The sequence below is a fragment of the Nanorana parkeri genome, unplaced genomic scaffold (assembly GCF_000935625.1).
Source record: "Nanorana parkeri isolate BGI_ZX_2015 unplaced genomic scaffold, ASM93562v1 scaffold1178, whole genome shotgun sequence".
Taxonomy (NCBI): domain Eukaryota; kingdom Metazoa; phylum Chordata; class Amphibia; order Anura; family Dicroglossidae; genus Nanorana; species Nanorana parkeri.
Window position 1 is genome coordinate 358,444 of NW_017307446.1, and position 23,609 is coordinate 382,052.

Here is a 23,609-nt window from a genome sequence, read left to right on the forward strand (position 1 = left end):
ACTGCTGATTAAAGAAGAATACTGGGACACGGAGCGACAAGGGAGACTGTGGACACCGCATAGCTAAAGGGGGGACTTTACAAAGTAGGTTTGCCATAATGTTCAAATATGCTGTGCATACTTGCACATTATGGTATGAGCTCAAGGTAGGCTGAAACCCATTTACTTCTACTTTAAATCACTTATATAATCAATTAACTTGTTTACATCCGGCAGGGGTCCTTCCTTATGTGTCCAAATCACTGCCATGAACACCTTCTATTGGCTTTCCAGCGACACCGTCACCTCAGGATCCAGAATAGAAGTGACAAGATCACAAAGGGATGATATGATTAGCAGTCCCCAGCACCCTTGCTGAAACAGATAAGAACCCGCAATGCTTGCAGTATTTTGCCTGTTATGGGGCATTAAATATGTATTTGTAAAAAAATAAATTATATATTAAAAACAGATTCATAAAACATCAGTTTGAAAAACTTAATAATAAAAAGTAAAACGAATTTGGCTCCAAATGATAATAGTTTATCTTAATAAGGTGATAATAACAAACTAAACAAAAAAAATTAAAACAGTTGCATTAAAAAGACCATGACATAGCATTTTGTTTTGGTCTATGAGTTTGACAGAAAAGTAACAGACGTTTCCCATACATGAATAAATTCCGCCGCATACAGTAAAAAAGCCCAAATCTAGTTCAAATTTAATTTTTTGTGTCTGATAGACTTGAGAATAGTAAATGCTTCTGGCAGGTTCTTATTGCTATTTATTACCCAGCTGAGGAGATTTTCCCTGACTTCCTGTCTGTGTGATAGCAGGACAAGAAATAAGGGCAGTGCCACTGGAACAGAAAGGCATAGACAGTAAAAATAACCTGACAGAGGTTGTATGCGCTTCCCATTTTAATGAAAAAAGTGTTGCAGTCTATGCCCCCATTGGAAAGTTTTCCATTTACTCCCAGTTGTGGCAGAAAGTGAGAGGAACTCTTACCTTCTAAAGTACCCTCCTCTAGCAATGCCACATCCGTGACCCCGTCAGCACTGCTTTCCGCTTCTCCTGATCTTCTTTAAGGACCAGAGTCTTCATACTTTAGCCAATGTTTTCTATTGACATGCACACAGCTGTTACTCCATCCTGGGTACTGGCTCTTACTCCCAGCATCTATACACTGAACTGCTCATGAGCAGCAGAGTTTTTAAGGCATAATAAGAGACATACAGAGACATACAGAGTTTTGACCGCCATTAAACCCTAGCTGCTACCAAACTTGAATTTAGTTCTACTTTTCACAGTGATGTCATTTATTAGCTCCATTTCATAGTGATGTATCTTACCATCTGTTACCTGTAACAGCAACCTTTCCAGACCAGCTCTTTGTATGGTTCTTACCTGCGTCTTCCTTGGCCAGAGCCCCTGTCCATTCAGACATAGACAGCTTTAAAAACACCTTTAAGGGTCTATTTATAAACAATCCAAAGAGCCCTTTGCTGTGCAAATATCTGTGAACGTTAATTTTGGGTGAATAATGTCAAAAACAAACATTCCTATTGTATTTTCCATTTTGTAAAGTGCTGTGCAAAATCATTATCATCAATCATCCACAATATATTGTTTTCCAGTTCAGATGTACTGTTATGTAATAGTACAGTATGGCCACTAGATGGAGCTGAGGACCATAGGACATAAATACTTATTTCCAATGCTCCATCTAGTGGCCAAAATGTAGTATTACATAGCAATACATCTGAACTGGAAAAAAAAAACTGTTTTTTTTTTGGCATTATTTACCCAAAATTAACATTCATAGATATTTGCACAGCAAAGGGCTCGGCAAATTGTTTATAAATAAACCTGATGCCTTAGAATGTCTTTACTTATCACACTCTGCTACAGCAGTACTACCCAAGACAGGACCACTAACTGAGTGCACTCTCTTCCATTTCTGGGCCAAACCAAGCTTTTCTCTACTGATCTACTTGTTCCAGGCTGTCATTCACCTTTTCCCTGCCAAAACTGGCACTTCAAATGTCCCCTAACGAACCTGCACTGGTTTTCCTAGTGCTCATGTCACACTTGCTATTTTCAAACACACAGTATAAATTATTTCCTGTTCAGTAATAGCTAATTATCAGCTACTTGATTTCTGCTAGTTTATCCTAACGATTTATAAAAAGTATCATGTCTAGTAATCCCCAGAAAATTATGAACTACCAATTTGCTGAAAAATGAAAAAACAAAATCTAGTATCTCACAATCATGTGAAAGATTGCTTCTTTAAGATCATTGCTGATGACTTGGCATTCTGTAAACACACACCTGAATGCTCCAGCCCAGCAAACTGCTAAAACATCGGCTTTAAGACCCCGTTCACACCGGCCGCACGGATCCGCTGACATGAAAGATCCCATGCATTGCTATGGGGACCGTTCATGCAACCGCGCGGGTCCGCACACTCCGAACTGACCCCCCCACCACCACCCGAACTGCTCCCTGCACAATTTTTTTACATAGTTACATAGTATTTGAGGTTGAATAAAGACATACGTCCATCAAGTCCAACCTATTGTGTGTGTGTGTGTGTGTGTATAGGTCCATGAGTGTTCTCATTCTTAAGAGTAACTGTACCCTTGTACATTACGGTCTCTCAGGAAGTTGTCCAAAAGCTTCTTGAATGATTGCAGACTATTCGCGGAAATCACTGCTTGAGGCAGCGAGTTCCAGACCCTAACCGCGCAAACTGGGAAGAACCCCCTTCGCCCCTTGTGTTTGAATTTTTTTTCTACCAGTTTTAGGTGGTGGTCTCTAGTCTTTGTTACGGAATTAATCTTAAAGAGTTTGTTGCTAATGTTGCTATGACTATTGAACATTTTGTACATGAAAATCTTGTCCCCCCTTAATCTCCTTACTTCCAACGTAAACATGTTTAAATTTAGTAGCCTTGTCTCATAGTTCTGGTCCTCCATCCCCTTGATGAGTTTGGTCGCCCTCCACTGGACTTTCTCCAGTTCAAGGACATCCTTTCTGTGTACCGGTGCCCAAAACTGCACCGCATACTCCAGGTGAGGCCGAACCATTGATGTGTAAAGTGGCAAAATTATAGACCTATCCCTGCAAAACATTCCCTTCTTGATGCAGGACAGGATTCTACTAGCTTTGCTTACAGCAACCTGGCACTGTAATCTATTATTCAGTTTGTGGTCTACAATGACCCCCAAATCTTTCTACATTTCCGACTTCCCTACCGGCATGCCCATAATTGTATAACCCATTTGTTTATTTTTGCTCCCAAAGTGCATAACTTTGCATTTATCGACATTAAACCTCATCTGCCACATAGTTGCCCACTCCCCTATTTTATCCAGGTCCTCCTGTAATGTTACACTATCTTGGTCTTGGGCTTACTAATCTGTCTCAGATGCGAGGCAGATAGTAATAGGGGAAAAGCAGCAGTAGTGATTGCCGATCGTTCACGCTGCTTGTTTTTGTACGTGACGGTCGGGAACCGTCATCGGTCGTAAAGGTGATTCCTGCGATGATGGTCCCAAACTGTCATCATTCACCAAGCGGTTAAGACCTTCTAAGGACCAGATTGTATTATGATCTGATACTTAAAGGAGAACTATGGGGTTAACGGGAGGACACAAACTAGCGTCCTCCCGTCACCCTAAGCTCAGTATACCGCGAGCTACAGGTCGCGGTATACTGAGACGCCGCAGTATACAGCGAGCTACAGGTCGCGGTATACTGAGACACTGCAGCTGAAGCGGATCCCGACAATTATGTCTGGATCCGCCCAGCTACGTGAGTGACAGCTGGCTCTGCCTATCTAGAGGCAGAGCCAGCTGTACCCGCCCCCTCCCCCGTCCATTCCGCCAGTCAGCGCTGGAGGATCGGAGCGGGGAGGGGGGAATACAGTCCCTCCCCTGTCATGGCAGAGAGCCGTGACAGGATCGAGAAGTGAGCGAACGCCGGTATGTGTTCGCTCACTTCCCGATCTACAGAGCCGACCTGTGATAGTCTCATTGTCACAGGTCGGCTAGAACTATGAGGTGAGTGAAAAGCACTCACCTCATAGTTGTCCTTTAAAACCATACAGGGTTATTCACAAAGGGTGAAGAGTTTGGAGAAGGCAGAATAAGTGAACAATCTAGTCCAAAATAGCTGATTTGGAAAAATTCTCCAATTCAGCTCACTTTCCAGTTCAGCTATGTTGTCCTAGATTGTTCACTTCTCCTGCCTTCTCCAAACTCTTCACTCTTCACTGAATAACCATGTTAGATTTCAAAGAAGGTTTCCTTTATTTTTCACATGACTGTAATTTCTGTAACAGAAGTGAATATATTTACACTAATATATTAGTAACTCTTTTATATAATCTAAGCTTTTCCTTTTTTTAAGAATGACTAGTCCTTTAAAATGAAGAATAGACTTCCGGTTCCGGCGCCCATGTGATCGGCTGCAGAGAGAGAGCGCTCCTGCAGCCGCGGCCATAAATATTATTTAAAACCGGCGATACTGCCCGCGTGCCCGCACCGCCCGAGACGCTAACCGAGCGGAGGGGCTGCCATGGACCGATTTTTAGCGGGTGCGAGGACCCGCTCGCTCTCGGTGCCGCGCTCCTGCGGTGAAACGAGGGCAACATGTGGGGACAAGATGGCGGACGCCAGCGCTCCCTCACCACAGCAGACCCCTGCCACCATGTCACTGCAAGAAGTGATCGCAGATGAGGGGGTTTATGAAAAGATTGCGCTGGCGGTGGCAAACCTGCTGAAACCCACCATCACCATAGCAGTGGAATCGGCCATACAGCAGGGGTTAATGTAAGTCCGCAAAGACCTGTCTAACCAGGCCCGATCTCTTAAAGAGGCGGAACAGAGGATATCGCTTTTGGAGGAAGAAGTGCTGGAGGCTAACACCAAAGTGTCGGCACTAGATGACATTTCTCAATCCCTCCTCACTAAGATAGACGACCTGGAAAACAGATCTAGGAGGAACAACCTTCGGATCATAGGATTGCCAGAATCCTACAAACCGCAAGTATTGGCCCGCCTGTGTTCGTCCACGTTACCCGAGGCTTTGGGCCTTAACATGACCTGCGTGGTGGAACGTGCGCATAGATTGGGACAACAGCAGCCTAACAGGGCGAATCCAAGACCGGTTATTGTGCGGTATTTGAATTATGCTGACAAGTCTCTCATCATGCAAACCTACCGCACCTCTCGCTCCTTGGAGGTTGATGGGCACAAATTGTTGGTTTTCGCTGATTACTCCGCAGAGGTCGCTAGAAAAAGAAAGGCTTTCAACAAGATCTGCTCCGCCCTATACCAGAGGCAAATAAGATTCTCATTGGCATACCCTGCCATCCTCCATATGGAAACTCCCACGGGCAGAAACTTCCAGGATCCTACGGAAGCGGAATCCTTTTTTAGCTCGATGACTATGGACTCTGGGTCTCCCCCTGGGGTGGTCGAAATCCTCAGGACCCCTCGCAAAACAACGAGGACCTCGAAACGTGGTCGGGGCACGCCGCGCAAATATAGATTCCGCTGAGATGCAAGAGGGTGTACAAGAAGCGTCAAAAGAATCTCAGTTTTACCCTGGGGCGGGGAGTATTGCTTCAGTTTGCTTGTTTTTCCATGATGGCAGCGGCTGGAGGAGATGTGACACTCGCTCTGCCCACATTGGAAAAAAGTGGAGTCATTACTAGGATGTTTTTATTTACTAAAGTTTACATGTTTATGGTTGTTAGTGATTTAGCTGTTAACTTTTCCCATTTTGCTGGTTGCCTCCTAGAGTACAAGTACTACTATCACCGGGAGTGGTGGTGTCTGGGCGCACACTGCGGCTGTCTACCCCTTCCTCCACACGGACCTCCATGATGCCGGCAAACTCTGACTGGGTAAGTAGATCCTCACGGGGCACCCTCCTTTACATTGCACCCACATACAGGTATACACCCGCTTGTCCATGTCATCTCACCGGGGGACTTTTATGAAGATAGTCTCATGGAATGTCAAGGGAAGATGACATGGACAAGGGGGAGGCAGAGAAGTTTCTGGGGGAGGTTAAATTGCCCACCGTGACTGAAGACCAGCTCCAACTCTTGAATTCACACATCACGACTGGGGACATAGAGACAGTCATACAGACATTGGTGGGAAGCAAGGCCCCAGGGCCGGATGGGTTCACTGCCGACTTTTTCAAGATACTTTAAGGGGATATTACGGGTACGCTACAAGCCCTATACCAACACATGTGGGAGGACGGTGCCTACTTCCCCACAGGGAGGGAGGTGTACATTAAACTGCTACCAAAGCCGGGAAAGGATCCTACCAATCCGGGTTCATACCGACCAATCTCGCTCATAAACGTGGATGCAAAGATACTCTCAAAAATACTTGCAGGCAGACTGGCAGAGGTATTGCCCTGCCTCATACACCCAGCTCAAGTAGGGTTTGTGAGGGGAAGAGCGGCGGTAATGAACCTTAGGAGGGTTATTATGGCCCTCGAACAGGCGCAGACATTTCCCGCCCAGGAGTTCGCCATAGTGACTCTTGACGCGGAAAAAGCGTTTGACAACGTGAATCTGGAATGGCTCTTTTTGGTCATGACCAGATTGGGAATAAACGGTAGGATCCTTTCCCTGATACGCAAGATGTACTCCTCTCCTACAGCGAGGATATGGACCCAGGGAGCCCTTTCCAACCCTATTAATCTAGCTAAGGGAACTCGACAGGGGTGCCCCCTATCCCCCCTACTGTTTAACTTGGCGTTGGAGCCACTGGCCAGATACGTCTTACAGACGGACACGATACGGGGAATACCGATTGGCAAAGAGGAGCTACGAATTTCCCTCTTTGCGGACGACATACTATTATTCACCTCTCGCCCCAGGGAGGACGTGGGGTTCATCCATCAGCTTTTTGACACTTTTAGCACCTTCTCTGGGTTCCGCATCAACTACTCTAAAAGTGAAATACTGCCCCTAGCAGGATTATCCTCCTCCACGTGGGACAATGAGACGGCTTTTGCAGTGGCACGCCGGGACATCACCTACCTGGGAATCAAAGTAGGTAAAATGCCTTCAACGATATATACTTAGAATTTTCATCCACCTATAGATAAGATAATACGGGAATTAGAGAGCTGGAAGGGCTTGCCCCTATCGCTTTTCGGGAGAATTCACCTGATAAAAATGACGAGCTTTGCGAGACTGCTGTATCCGTTACAGACTGTTCCCTTGCTACTGAAACATAAGGTAATTCAACCTCTCAACAAAGCAATGGTCCAATTTATTTGGAGCCATAAGCGGCCGAGGGGGGTTCAAACTTCCCTAATATTACGCTGTATAATTTGGCATGTATACTGCGCCATGCTGTGGACTGACTCACGGAAAGCTCCAGATACTCTAATACAGAGATGGAGGCGGCCCTGGTACATCCATGGGACCTGCGAGCCATACTGCATAGTAAATTGTCTAAGCTGCCAGGAACACTGTGCCGTCACTTATTAATTAGAGACACGATCTTAGCCTGGAAGGTGGTTAGACGCCGGCTGGGCCTATCGCCCTATGTGTCGAAGTGGCGCCCACTGCTAGGGAATCCCATGTTTCCTCAGGGTAATGACTACGCTGCTTATAAGATATGGCACAGGAAGGGGCTTACTCATTGGAAACAACTGTTTCAGGGAAATACCTACCAACCTCTGCCTTTCCCAGCACTGGCACAGCAGTATTCATTACCATCCTCTCATTTTCTATATTACTTACAAGTTGACACAACATGGCGCATGTTCTCTAGAGACCCCAAAAAGCTCTTTGCCTCTACGTTCCTAGACACCCTCATATCAGGGGGGAGATACTCCATCTCAGACATATACCCAGGGTTACAGCTAACTTACATTGCTAATTTATCTTCATTCAATATCAAAGAATGGGCTACGGACTTTCCCACCCCGGATCTAGTGGAGCACATCGTGGAGGGTTACAACTTAATACGCAAACTGGTCACTAATGAAACTTGGAGGGAGACCCAGTTTAAAATAATGCATCGGGCCTATGTGGCATACTTTCTTCCGGCGGGAGCAGGGGAGCAACGACTCATATCAGTGTGCCCTAAATGCGGTCTCTCCCGCCCCACGTTGGCTCATTGCCTATGGACGTGCCCGTCAATGGGACAGTTCTGGATAGGTGTTACTACATACATAGCTACAGTCTTACGGTGGACACCAATACAGAATCCTCTGCTGTATCTGTTCAGCGCTCCTGAGTATTCCGCAGTAGACCCTCACTGTTCAACCCAAAGGGGCAAGGATTGGATGCATCTTTGCCTATTGGCGGCTCGAAGATGCATAATGAGAGCATGGAATAAATCCTCCACCCCGCCAATCTCCAGCATCATCACGGAATTGAGGATCTTGTTCCTGAGGGAGAAACTTGAAACTGAAATGCATGTTGATGCACTCACTGCTAAGTTCTTCAAACGGTGGAAATACTTCTTGGAAGCATCGTATGATGCAACGGAATTAGCGACAATAATGCAACCCTTCAAGTATTCGAACTGGTATCTCAAGGCAAAACTGACAGGGAGCTTGGGGGTCCTGGAAGTGCCCTGACGCGAACTGAGGCTTTAGTGATAGTCTACGACTAGACAATAGCGTAGTGTAAAAAAAAAAAGAGTAGTAACTGGCATGTTCTAATAGCATACAATAACTAACGTAAGAGTGGCAACCAGCTTGGGAATAATGGGAATGTTGGAATGTTTAAGTTTGATATTTCTGGTACAATTGTTGGGGTTACTGTAAATAGCCTCATACGGTGTAAATTTTATGCTGTGGAAAAAAAAGGCCGAGCCCCTTGGGGTAGTACCGAGAAAACAGAATAAAGTTTGTTTTAAAAAAAGAAAATGAAGAATAAGTGTGACAGATGGTCAGTTAGAAAGCTAGGATCTTTTCCAGCGACAACTCTTAAAGGCCAAATCCTGGATATCAAGGCAAAGTTTCCAAGTCATGATAAGCGAATGTCAGCAAATCTGCTTTGATGGCAGTTTGTCAGAGGGGATGCTGACATTACATTCTCCAGACGGATCTTCACAATCTGCCTTTTAATGAACTAGTAAAAGGTTCTCAATATGGTGCATTCACTATGCTGTCAGTACAGCATTCTCTATACCTCTTTGTGCATATGCAGAATGTTAGTTCAATTCCTCAGTCCAATGCATTTTTTCATTAGGAAATTCTGAAATGCATTGTGTAGATGGAGAGATGTATGCACTAAACACACAAAATCCTTTCTTCTATTTTTTTTTTCAATATATGCTGTTTATTAAATGTTACCATGCTATTGAAGGTGTCCTTCTCTATCCATTTTTTGTGTAAGCTTTAGCTGCTCCTTAACATCTCTTATATGGGTGGATCATTATTCTAAGTGTCACTGACATACTTTTTTTAGGCATGGGTTAACTTTCAGGAATTTGGGGTGGATCTTAGTCTTTTTTGGCAGAATAATTATGCCTGTAGTAAGAGTAGGGGAACAGGGGATTATGGGGCGGGCAGGTTTCTCCATCCTCTGTGATATTAATTCCTTAAAGCAGAACTGTGTTCACCTGCTTGTTTGTGGCTGTCCCTTCCCACTCTAGACAATCTAATGGGAGGACATTCCCACTAGATATCGGTCATGTTACTAACTTGCCATCTCCAACAACATTTGGAGAGTGATGGTTAAAGTGGAGAATGATGTTGGACAGCTCATTTTTCTCATGGGCATTACTTGCAATTGATATAATTTGTGGCTGGCATAACTATGGTTCCTAGCTATAGTATTTAGCCCTATGTATTTGGGTCGGGTTGGAAGAGAAAGATGTGACAGAATAGTGTAGATTTGGGAGACAGAGTGTCTTAGGGTTGAATTAACTAGAGGTCGGTTTACAAAAGGGGTTGGAGATGTCAGTTTGATCTTGTTTGGGATAGAAATGAATACATTATGTTAATTGCAGGCGAGCGAGCCATTGCACCATTTTACTAGGAGTGCTAAAGTGTTGGAATTCACTTACAATGGAGGGTGTGGAAATACTGTATGTGATTGGGTTACATACAATAAAAGATCATCCTCAAACAGAGATAACTTAGCATGATCTTAGTGGATCTTATGTGTAGGCTGGATATGTTTGGGTTTTGTCTTAGAGCTATAGCCAGATGCTCCAACATGTGCATGTAAAGAAGAAGGGCATGGCCCAGGAGAAACGTACGGCGCAGCTTGAAAATAGTATGCACAAATTTGAAGCTATATGGTCCCCATGGATAAACAAATTCTTTGACTCACCCACCTCCCGTCGTCTATGCCACATGTGAGGTTATAGAGGTTATGGTTATAGCTGTAACCTTATACAGAGTGCTTCCTCCACTTAGTGTCACGGTCTGGAACCTTACCCCTTTCCCTCTTTCTTCCTCCTCCTGTGTGTTCCTTCAATGTCCTAGTGTCCTTATGCTGTCTGGAGTCCCCCCATGTCCTGTATGTCCCATGGATGCTAGTATCACACATCTACCATACTAGAGTCCCGATTTACTTGCCTGCTCCAGTTCTATGGATCAGTGAACGGTGTATTTATCAACCGACACAATGCCATCTGCGATCTTCATAAGATATCATCTGAACCCAACTGGGCAAAACTGTTCAGGGCTCCATTTACAAGAGGGAAAGCCGTTTTTTCTTTATATTCGTACATTCAAACCCAAAATCCTCTCAACAGCTTGCCAAGGATGTGACAAATATTTCAACATATCATCTGCATATTGTAATGTTTGGGGATATTAGCACAATGGTGAGCGCTAAGTGACCACTCCTGAAGCCGACTATAACATAAAAGGTCAGTCTGTATTCATTCAAAAGGTCAACAGTCCATGAACTTCACAACATAACTTGCTTTTCTTCAGCATAAACAAAGCATAACAGTTCCTTGGACTCTCATAAACACATCATGTTTTGGTCTCACCGACATCTGGCTGTCCCATACACTCCCAGTGCTATAGTCCCAGGACTTTCCCTGGAAATACAGTCCTCAGTAGCTTTTCTCCGCTCCAAGACTTTTAGCATTCACCCCTCGTGGGTCACTGTCTCTCTCTGTCTCCCCGACAGGTATCTCAGGGTCATCTACCCTCTGGACCTCTCCAGCCTTCCTGGCTGTGTCCCTTGTGCTCATGCACGCAGCAGAGTCTACCCGTGTGCTTCCTGCACACCCACAACTCTCCTCTAAAGCACTGGGCTGGCTTCCTAATAAGGCTGCTCTCAGCCACCTGTTCAGCCCAACCTGGCAACTGGCAACACCTGGCCCCAGGATGGAGATCCCATCCCACTATAGTCCGGAAAACCTGGAAGGAACTGAACAGCCAGTTCCTCCTCTGCAAAGGTATTCCCATTGTGGAACCTCTCAGCCACTCTAACGGAGTGTTCTTGGGAGTAATGTTGCCAAATCACATTGTGGCATTGCCACACCCTTCTACAATATATAGACACTGGGGGGAATTTATCAAAACTGGAGCAGACAGAATCTGGAGCAGCTGTGCACGGCAACCAATCGGAGCTGTGTCTGCATTGCTTCTACAGCTCCCTTGTGTGCCCTGTAGAGATGCTGGGAGCCAGTATGTGGTGTCACTCCGGTCCAGACACCTCTGCAGGACATGTGGGGGAGCTGTAAGCAATGCATGTATGAATGGAGCACCACTACGGCCATAACCCCATCCCACCCCAACTTAAGGTGACACTCGGTGACAGGAAGCATATTTTGAATTCTGCGTGGTGGGACAACTGACTGTGTTGTGCTAGGAAGAGACTGATGAGCCTCTTACTTGGAAAAGTGGAAGGCACGCAGCGACCCACTGAACACAGGGTTGTGACCCACTTTTGGGTTTCGACCCACCAGTTGAAAACCACGGGTTTAAAGCAGTGGTTCCCAACCTGTGTAACCTCAGGACCCACATTTGTCCTCGGTCATTAAATCGTGACCCAAGTTGCACTGCAATGGAATGCACGGCATTGCGGTACTGTGCGTTCCGATGCGGGCAATAGAACTGTGGGTGGGAGGTGCAATTGGGGTGCCATTTAAATAAATAAGAATTTTTGCTCTTTTTTTAAGATCCACCCGGTCCCCCTACCTTACGAGAACTGGAGCGGATCCTCAGCCTGGGGTCCAGTGGGGGCTGCTATGATGGAGCTCCATCCATATGTGCAATGCTTGTACAGCTCCCTTGTGCACCCTGTAGAGGTGGCGGGAGCCAGAATGTGATGTCGCTCCGGTCCAGGCGCCTCTACAGGACACGCGAGGGAGCTGTAAGCAATGCACGTATGGATGGAGCCCACCCCACCTCAAGCTGACACTCTGCTCCGGGCAGCATATTTTGAATGGCTGCTCGGCGCGAGAACTGACAGCGCTGCGCTAGGGGACGGCTGAGGAGTGTCCCACCTAGAAAAGTGGAAGGCGCCCAGGACCCACTGAACATGGGGTTGCGACCCACTTTTGGGTCACGACCCACCAGTTGAGAACCAAGGGTTTAAAGGATAATGTATACAGTAAAGTGGATATCAGGACAATTAGAGCCTCTCTAATATAGGGGGAGAGTATGCCCTGCTTTAGTAATCCTTATAGAAAGTCAGCAACCTGGAAACCACACACTCCCTATATAGTGAATGCCACTCAATAGGGAGTTTGTCCAGTTCAGTAATAGTCGCTGAATGATTGCCGTAGGGAGAAGATGGGGAATGGCATTTTCGATCTGGGGTTAGATCTAGGAAGCAGAGCTTGTGCAAGAGGTCTGAAGCATTAACCACCATATTCATAATGTCATTGTGCCAGTTTGTAGAGGCTAAGAAGAGGCTGGAGATGGAGGATGTTTGTGGCTGGTCTCTAGGGCCTGTAAATGATAAAGGGTCTTTGTGATGGTTTTGGATCACTCCTTTTTCATCCTAGAGCCCTTGCATTAAAGTGCCCCCGAGAACTGATTTTAGGACATCCCATTGGTAGGGTAATAAGGCTGGGCCGTTACCATCCAAAACTTCCTTCCAAAGAATGCTATCTGATACAGCCTAATGACCCTACTGATGGCAAGTAGGGTCATTAGGATCATATTGATCATGTAGAGTGCCACATAAGGAGGTGGTGACTTTAAACTTCTTTCCAGTGCAGAAATTCTGCATACCAGAACTTCTGCCCTGGAAACAAACGTCAAAACTCTTCAGATCAGCGTTACCACACAGCCACAATGCCTAGATGTCTATTAATCTCATATCCAGACCTTGGGAAATGAGACCTATTACACATGATTAGAAACATATTAGTAAAACGTCTAAATGATAAAGAGCACACAGATGTTGAGATTGACAGGGTTCACAGATCCTTTGGACCTAGAAATCCAGACCCCCTCTAGGCTACTTCACTGTTATTAGCTGGATAATTTTTTTCAGTATCATAGAGGCAATCATGCAAAAGGTGAGAGCTTTGGGCCCAATAGACTGAGCATACTTCACTCTGCTCCCTAATTTATCTAAATATACCCTGGATCAAAGCCAAACTCTTAAACCCCTTCTGACCCTGCTACATTAATACAATATTCTTTATAGATGGGCTTTCTCTTTCATTTCTAAGTTAGGAAATCATGAAGAAGCCATCCTATTAAACATCCAGAAACAGATGACTACTGGGGCTCCCCTAGTCCTAGATCCAATGTACCCATCGCACTCCTGACCGAATAAACATTAAGTTTGCCTGAAGAAGGAACCGCTGTTGTTCTGAAACGTCGCTATATGATGTGATAGCAATCGAGTCAATAAACCGTTTTTGATTTGAAATTCTATTGGAGTGCGAGTGACTTTATACATACATTCCCCTAGTCCCAGGTCTCAGGACGTTAACATCACTAGGAGGTCACCCCCAAGTTTTTTTATCTGCTAATTATGTCACCCTAGTGCCTCCCCATTGGGAATCTTTGTCTGTCCTCCTAAACCACTCTTTCCCTTTGTGCCTAGTACCTACTATAGTTACAATCCCCTGCACTCTAGCCAGCATACCACTTGGCTATGCATCATACTCCACCCTTGCCTATTACTCCTGCTGACCAGTAGCCAACTGCAAAGATCTTTCACACTACACTCCAAAGAAAGTCCTCTCAGAACTTTACCATTTCAGCCCACCCTTCTTGGAACCCACAACCACTTCTTGAATTAACCTGCATACCCCATGACCATTTTATTCAACTTGTAGGATTATTTGCCAGACCCAGATTAATCTCCATACCCCATGACCATCTTATTTAACTTGTAGGATTATTTGCCAGACCCAGATTCATCTCCTGAGCTTTGTATATATTTTTCTAACGGGAAAAGATTTCATCGAAAGCACCCAGGCTCTGAGCCCCACTTCCCAGTTCTCTTCACTGTTCTCCGCAGGCTGGACCCTGCTCTTTTCCAGTACGGTTCTCCATTTTCTAATGTTTCCATACTGTATAATGGGTTTGGGGCTTGAAATGACCACTCTAACATTTAGCTCTTTCCATAATGGGCTCTTTTTGGGTCACTGTACAGGTCACCGCCCATACCTCATAGTTCCAACCATCTTACAATATTACACCTAGTTCAGCAAATGCTATAGAGATAAAGTGTGCTTCCCAAATACTATGCCTACAATTTCACTAATCTCTGCGGGCCTCACCATTTTTCTAATAAATAGGAGTTTTTTTATTTTAGATTTTCTAATGCATTATTACTGTATGTCAGTCCGGGGCCTGACATTAAGCCATTTATTGCCTCATAGTTCCAATTTTACTGCAATATCATATGCCTTGCTTTTACCATCCAACTCTTAGGTCCACCCATTGCAGCCAGAGCTGTGGACATGGATTATATTTGCTGTACACACTCCATCGAATACTGGTATGGATCCCATAATTCTTTAACCGCTGAGATACCCTTTTGGTTTTCAGAGATGACCCATTTGTTATAATATCTACCTATAGCAGGATTTACAAACATATTTAGCCTGTTGATTCAGGTTGGAGAGGCTTGCCACTGCCAGATGCCTATCTCCATTATCCCCTTACTTGGTTGTTAAAGAGGGAAAAGGTTCTTGCCACACCCCCACCCTTATAGACCCACAAGCAATCTCTTCATTATTGCACACTTGCTTCATTTTAGCAGCCTATCGTGATGATCAAAAGTGTCTGCAGACCACCAATGAAGAGTTGGGGGTTAATTATCACTACCACTGACCACCAATAAAAGGCAGGGAGGGAGGGTTATCACTGCCACTGACCACCAATGAAATGCAGGGAGGGAGGGTTATCACTGCCACTGACCACCAATGAAAGGCAGGGTTGGGGATGGTTATCACTGCCACTGACCACCAATGAAAGGCAGGGTGGTTATCACTGCCACTGACCCCAATGAAAGCCAGGGTAGGGCGGGTTATCACTGCCACTGACCCCAAAGAAAGGCAGGGTGGGGGTGGTTATCACTGCCACTGACCACCAATGATAGTCAGGGTGGGAGTGGTTATCACTGCCACTGACCCCAAAGAAAGGCAGGGTAGGGGTGGTTATCACTGCCACTGGCCACCAATGAAAGGCAGGATGGGGGTGGTTAACACTGCCACTGACCACCAATGATAGGCAGGGTAGGGGTGGTTATCACTGCCACTAACCCCAATGAAAGGCAGGGTAGGGGTGGTTATCACTGCCACTGACCACCAATGAAAGGCAGGGTGGGGGTAGTTATCACTGCCACTGACCACCAATGAAATGCAGGGTGGTTATCACTGCCACTAACCCCAATGAAAGGCAGGGTGGGGGTGGTTATCACTGCCACTGACCCCAATGAAAGGGGGGGTAGGGGTGGTTATCACTGCCACTGACCCCAATGAAAGGCAGGGTAGGGGTGGTTGTCACTGCCACTGACCACCAATGAAAGGCAGGGTGGGGGTAGTTATCACTGCCACTGACCACCAATGAAATGCAGGGTGGTTATCACTGCCACTGACCACCAATAACAGGGTTTACTATTGCTGCCACCAATGTTGGCGGTACTTTTCCTCCTTCTGACCCCAGCAATGGGGCTTCTTTTGCTTCCCCTTTCTCTTGTACCCAGCCATATTTTATGTAAAAGGTGGCACACTACATGACATACACCATCATCTGACGCCCACTTCATTGACCACGCCTGTTCTTTGCTATTCTTCTTCAGGTTCCCGTCAAGGTCCCCCTCCTGATTACTTTACAAATTCTGGCACTGTGGTCCAATGTTGTCACCACCAGGAACCATGGCCAAGCAGCCCTGGCTAGAGTGCATGCATGTATGCAGACAGGAAGTAGCTGCCTAGAGGCTGCAGGAGATCAGCAACAATGGGATGCACCAATGTATGACAAACAGCTAAAGACTAGAATTATATTTAAAACTGTGTGAATTGTTTCAGATACTCGCGCGACTTTGCTATGGGCTATTAACAGAAGGGTGAGGAGTTTGGAGAAGGGAACAATCTAGGAAAACATAGCTGGACTGGAAACATTCTCCAGTTCAGCTCACTTTCCAGTTCTGTTGTCCTAGATTGTTATCTTCTCCTGCCTTATCCCTTTTAGTGAATAGCCCTATACATGTGCAGGTCCCCCCTAACTTCAGTGACATCACCCCCCCCGTAACACTGCAGGAGCCGCACTATACCAGCCCCCTGCCCTTCTGTGTACGCCCCTCCCCCAGCCCTCCACGCTGCCCGGTCACATGCACACAGGACATCCCATACGCCTCTCTTACTGGAGAATCTTGACTGAGAGGACGCTCGGCGAATCCCCGCACTCAGCTGTCGCCTCTCAGCCAATCAGCGCAGGCTGGGCTCCGCTTCTCCTCATCCTAGCTTGTTGTGGGCCGAGTGGTGGCTGTGTGCTGGGAATGGTAGGTCGGCTGGGCCGGTGCTGCACGGAAGCTGCATGTCACCGCTATCGCTGGAGCTGCGGCCCTGACACCGGGAGGTAATGGCCATGTCTGTGTATATGTGTGCGTGACACACCACTTCCTATACTGCATCGAATCCCCCGTGACCCCCAGAGGAAGGTGTGACACTCACATGACAGCGGTGTTCCTGTAACCAGTGTGCATGTGTTTACATTGACTGCCCGTCTTCTATACAACAGGTGTTACATTGCAACAGTTTCCACAGCGAGGCATTGAGGTACTTAGGAAACCTTGGTGCAAGAGCTGACAATCTTCTGGGACTCCTAGGACTTGTTTCAGCTGGGGAAGGACTTATACACAGAAGTGTTACATGTTGGTTTTATATTTGAGGTGTCATGGTAAAGAGAACCAAGTATTGTCTGGATACAAGAGCCATGTGTATTCAGACTTCAATCACCATGTGTTTTGTGCAATAACCCAGCATGAAACACTGCATTTTTAGTAAAGACCAGACACTGCAGCTCTGTCTCCTTGTGCAGGGTGACTGGTCCTGTCTCCGCCCCCTCTTGTAGTTTTCTACAGGCAGTCTGTAGTGGGTGGGGCCCAATGGGTCCCTCCCACATCTCCTTTCTCTGCTCAGGTTCTATACAACCCAGTAATTATGTCACGGCTGAGTGATATCTGGGTTTACCATGGTATTTAGTGCACACTGAGTGGACTTATATCTTCTGTGGCTATTGAAGAATAGATTTAAATGAAAATTTTTGTGCCTGGAGTTTTGCTTTAAAAAAGAGAAGAAAAGTAAGCAGTGATTGGCTTTCCCTCACTTCCCCTCTACCACGTCATCCGGGAAATGCCCTCTGCTTCCAGCAATAAGGGAACTAGTCGCCAAGTTAGAGTCATGCATAGCCCTGCGGCAAAGGTAACCTGCCAGTGGGGACGGTAAGTACTTCTGCACGCTGCCTCTTCTTTATTTGGACTTTTACATTGTCACGGTGCCTAGTATGAGCAGAGCTGAAGTCTATGTATAGCGCAGACAGTGTTTTTTTGTTTTGGAGAGTGAGAAAGTGTTAAAACCACTGCCATATTTTTTTTTGCTGCCTGTGTATCACTGGAGAAATGTCCCCTCACTTCCTGTGCCAGAGACATAACAGGAAGTTAGTGAGGCAATTCCCCTTTTAGAACAGGTGTCCCCATTGAAAGGTTTCGCCCTCACCTCCTTGTTCTGGGGACAGCCCTCACCTTTTGGATTTCCCCTTATTCTCTGTTTAGGTGAAGGTGGTCACCGGTACAGATAGAGGGGTGCATCTCCCCTATGGGGACACAGGCAGCAATAAAAACGTGACGGGAGATCTAACCCTCCCCTACTCCATCCAGATCTTCTTAAGGAACAGCTCCAGGTAAAAATGTCCTTAACCCTTGCAGTGAGCTAGTCCTGCACTGCAAGGGTTAAGTGCTCATATTTTCCTAGGGTCAAACATAACAGTGATCCTCGCCTTATCCTCAGAGCCGGCCGGCTGTGACAGTGGTCCCTGCAGACTCTCTCCTCCTACACTGAAGCATTGTATAGGACGTCCTCGGGTCCATTACTCTGAACGTATAGAACGTGATGACTCGGGGACCTTAGGCCCCTGCAGCGGATGGGGAGAGTGGCTGCAGGGACCAGTCTAAGAGCCGGCCGGCTTGGGCGAGTATAACTTTTTGTTTATTTTTGACCTTAGGCAAAGCGAGCAGTTAACCCTTGCAGTGCCCGGGTAGCCCCACTGCAAGAGTTGATGCATTTTTTTACCAAGCCATTGTGTCACCATTACCTTGTGTGCAGTCGGCTGGAACAGATCATTAATAATCCCCTGGCCAGCAGGTTGGGAGTCCTGTGTGTGCACCTGTATGTGCGTTTTCACACATCATATATGGCATAGTCATTGTAGTGGGCTGCCCTTCATTTGATAAGTGCACTAAAGAAGTCCCTGCACCTTTTTTTTTTTTTATGTGCTACACCAAAATAGGTACTTTATCATCCGTCTTGGCGCAACTTCACACACGTAAAAACGCATGGTGCTTAAAGGTGCGTCGAAGTGTTTAACAATGAAGGGCACCGCAATGCGTCTTACAATAGTGACATGTTTTGGATTAATGTGGAATAATGCAAGTCTGTGTTTGTTGCTGCAACGCACAGATGTGATAAAGGGCTAAGCATCGGACACGCTTGTGGGAGTCTCAGATGCCTGGTCACCCTCTGCTCTCTGCTCTCTCATCCCCTGACCCCTACGTGGCTACAGGACATAGGGGTGACATAGTGGCTGGTGGATGAAGCCACAGCGCAATTGGAGGGACGTCATCTGTCAGTCCTCTGGATGTGTGTCACATGCCGAAGTTTCTTCAGCAGAACAAAGTCAGGACTTGTGACCGGCCAATCTATTTATTTTTTGTTGACTACTTAGTCCCTCAAAGAATTTGCGCTCTGCACTGTATTAGTGAATTTACATCTGTGTGCAGTGCAGTTATGGTACCCAAAACACAGGCATGGAAATTCCCATCAGTACATTTCAATCCGACAGATCTCTCCCAGGGCTGCTCCCAGCCTATGCTGTCTTCAGATACCATTGCTTCAGCTTACTTGGCACAGCGGCTGTCATCATGTGAGAATTAGTAATATTTTCTCTATGATTTGTTGTGTTTGAGTATACAAGTATTTTATTCATTCTGTCATTACCACGTGTAAGGCAAACATTCATAGTTACATAAGAGCTCAGCAATATCTTGTGCCAATACAACTTGGAGAAAGCTGCAAGCACTGTAGTGAATAACAATCAAAAACATATACATATATAAAATGCGCAGTGCTAAAATATATATAAATATATATCCAAAAGTATTGGGACGGCGGCCTTTACACGCACATGAACTTTAATGGCATCCCAGTCTTAGTCTGTAGGGTTCAATATTGAGTTGGCCCACCCTTTGCAGCTTCAACTCTTCTGGCAAGGCGTCCACAAAGTTTAGGATTGTGTCTATGGGAATGTTTGACCATTCTTCCAGAAGCGCATTTGTGAGGTCAGGTACTGATGTTGTACGAGAAGGCCGGGCTCGCAGTCTCAGCTCTAATTCATCCCAAATGTGTTCTATCGGGTTGAAGTCAGGACTAGAGGTGCACCGAAATGGAAATTTTAAAACTGAAACAAAACCGAAATAAAAAAGAATTGTGAGGCCGAAACCGATACCGAAAATGTTTTTATTTTTTTTATTTTTTAAATCTTTTAAATATTTTTTATAAACTTTTTAATTTTTTTTATATTCATTTTTTTATTTTTTACATTGCTTTTAGGGGCTTCGGGGAAATATTGGGGGTCTAAACAGACCCCTGAAGTTTCCCTTTTTAAAATAGAAAAAGAGATTTAGGACACAAAGTCCTCTATCCCCGGTTATCAATGAACAGGAATGAGTGTTCCTGTTCATTGATAACATGAGGACATGGTATGTTTACTATACCTACAACTATGAATGTACAGGAGGTGATGCAGATCACTCCCATTCATTCATAATTGAGGATATAGTTAACATACCATGTCCTCAATTATCTACAAACATTCAGCGATCGCTTAGTGTTTGTACCCGTTCTCCTCACTGACACGCTGTCACAGGAGGCTGATCGAGCGGAGCAGGGAGGTGAGCTCAGCCTCCTTTTGACAGCGCTGCCTGTCTCCACCCACACACCGCTCTGCCGGACTGTGATAGGTAGCTGAGCGCTGTGGGAGGAGAGCTCAGTCTCCTGTGGCAGCGCTGGCTATCTCAGCCCACACACCGCTCTGCCGGACTGTGATAGGCGGCTGAGCGGTGTGGGAGGAGAGACGCTGGCCGCTCACAGCGCTCTCGGCCGGCTGTCACTTTCTTTTCTCCCCGCTGGAACACAGAGCAGCGCCCAGCAGGGAGGAAAGAAACCAGGGATGCGCCGATGTATCGGCCGAAACATGGCTCTTTCGGCATTATGCCAAAAGTGCCATTTTCGGCCGATATGTTTCGGCGGCCGATATATCGGTGCATCCCTAGTCAGGACTCTGCAGGCCAGTCAAGTTCCTCCACCCCAAAGTCCCTCATCCATGTCTTTATGGACCCTTCTTTGTGCACTGGTGCTCAGTCATGTTGGAACAGGAAGGGACCATCCCCAAACTGTTCCACAAAGTTGGGAGCATGAAATTTTCCAAAATCTCTTGGTATGCTGATGCCTTAAGAGTTCCCTTCACTGGAACTAAGGGGCCAAGTCCAACCCCTGAAAAACAACCCCACACCATAATCCCCCCTTCACCAAACTTTACACTTGTCACAATGTAGTCAGGCAAGTACTGTTCTCCTGGCAACCGCCAAACCCAGACACGTCCATCGGATTGCCAGACAGAGAAGCATTATTCGTCACTCCAGAGAACGTGTCTCCACTTCTCTAGAGTCCAGTGTCGGTGTGCTTTACACCACTGCATCCAACACTTTGCATTGCACTTGGTGATGTAAAACTTGGATGCAGCTGCTCGGCCACGGAAACCCATTCCAAGTTTGAAGGTCTGTAGCTATTGACTCTGCAGACAGTTGGAGACTTCTGTGCACTGAACCCGCTCTGTCATTTTATGTGGCCTACCATTTCATGGCTGAGTTGCTGTTGTTCCCAGTTGCTTCCACTTTGTTATAATTACACTAACAGTTGACCATGGAACATTTAGTAGCAAGGAAATTTCACAGGAAACACCTGAATCCAATGGTTTGGAGGGGTGTCCCATTAGATAGATAGATAGATAGATAGATAGATATAGATTATATATCTATATATATTGGGACACCCCTCCAAATCATTGGATTCAGGTGTTTATATTATTTTTAGGTATGCTGTATGAAAAAAAAGAAAAATATATATAGTGGGGGTTTTCTCAAATTTGGCTGCAAAAGTAGAAATACTTCTTCAATCATACTAAAGCCTATTTCGGTACTGCAGCTTTGGCACAGAGGCGAGAAGAAGACATGGGGGGAATTTATCAAAACTGGAGCAGATGTTCATGTCAACCAATCAGCTTCTCTCTTCAGTTTGTTCAGTTAGGATTCGAAAATGGAGTGAAGCTGATTGGTTGCCATGCACATCTGCCCCAGTTTTTTGTCTGCTTTAGTTTTGACAAATTCCCCTCAAGGTGACTAGAAGGTTATATCTACTCTTTATAGGAAATGTGTCAGATGGGTTTTGCAGTGCAGCAGAGCGCAATTCTACGCACTAGTTCCACACCAGGTAAATATAACCTCTTCCTTTTCAGGAACTTTTTTCCCCAATGACAAGCCAGCAACATATTTAAATTGTGGGAGGAAATGTGAGCACCAGGAAGAGACTCATTCAAACATAGGGAGTGCATAAAAGCTCTGTGTGTGGTTAGTGTTCTTTGGGGGGGGGGACCTTGATGTTGTCAGCAAAGGTGCACCAAAATGAAATTTTGAAACCGAAAATAAAAAAATGTTCAGGTCGAAAGCAAAACTTTTTTTTTCTAACCTTTTTAAATTTTTTGTAATATTTAATTTGTATTTATTTTCTAAACTTTTCATTTTATTTGTATTTATTTTATTTTTTAATATTTTTATATTTGAACTATATTTAAACAAATTTTTGGCTGTGCTGTGCTTGTGGACACATAGCGGTTTAAGGTCAGTTATTTCCCTCATTTATATGATACTACGTTTCTATCTTTATTTTTATCTATGACTTCATGTTACACATAAATAATGAGATGGCATATTGCTGGTTTTGTCCATGACGTCTCGTGACAACTTACTAATGAGGTAGCATATTGCTGTTATATATTGATCTCTGTTTAAAGTAATATAATGACATCTATTATTTATGGAACATATGTATAATAGATTTGATCTGTTGAATCACAGATTCCTATGAAAGATTCCTGAAGAAGCAGTTTTACTGCGAAACGCGTAGAATCTATTGAGAATCCCTCTATCTGTTTAAGCCTTAAAACTCTGGCTAAGATATGTATACGGATGTTTCCTTTTATGTGTCAATTACTTACAACGGCCATAATGTTCTTAAACTATGTTTTTAGCTTTGTAATCAATAAAATAAGTTAACAGCGCTTTACTAATTGTACTACTTTATGGCACCTTAAAAGCTCCGGGCTCCTCTGTAGCCATTCTTTTCTTTTGCCTCTATGTATATTAGGGGTGTGGTGCCATACACTTGCCTCACATTCTCCCCTCTCTATATTTGGTATTTTTTAACGTTACTGTCGGGTAGAGGGGGTGTTTGGAGAAATATTAGGGGTCCACACAGTTCCCTGATATTTCCGTTTTAAAATGGAAAAAGAGATTGAGGACACAGAGCCCTCAATTTCTTTTTCTACAGCCCCTGTTATGAATGAACAGTAATCCTCTATATTGAGTGTTTCTGTTCATTCATAACTTGTATTCAAAAAATGTACCGTACCATACCCACAATCTTGAATGAACAGGAAGTGATGTTGAGCGATGTGGGCACACAGTAAACATACTATGTCTTCAATTATTTACAAGCAGTCATCGATCAGCTGATCGCTGACTCATGCTGCTTTAAGGACTTCCCTTAAATGATGCCTCTCATTTTCCTTCCTCTTGTATTTATGTATTTAGCAATCCCTCCAGTGCTAATGCCGGTCTCTGATCCAAACCAGTACCT

General features: G+C 45.2%; 1 protein-coding gene across 1 annotated transcript in view; it reads left to right on the top strand.

Moving 5' to 3' along the window:
• The first annotated feature begins 16,837 nt into the window (after positions 1-16,837).
• Positions 16,838-23,609, top strand: part of RNF13 (ring finger protein 13) — a 73,074-nt gene continuing 66,302 nt past the window's right edge. Inside the window, exon 1 of the mRNA XM_018568375.1 lies at positions 16,838-16,998. The gene's annotated coding sequence lies outside the window, so the exon portion shown is untranslated. The remainder of the gene's footprint in view (positions 16,999-23,609) is intronic.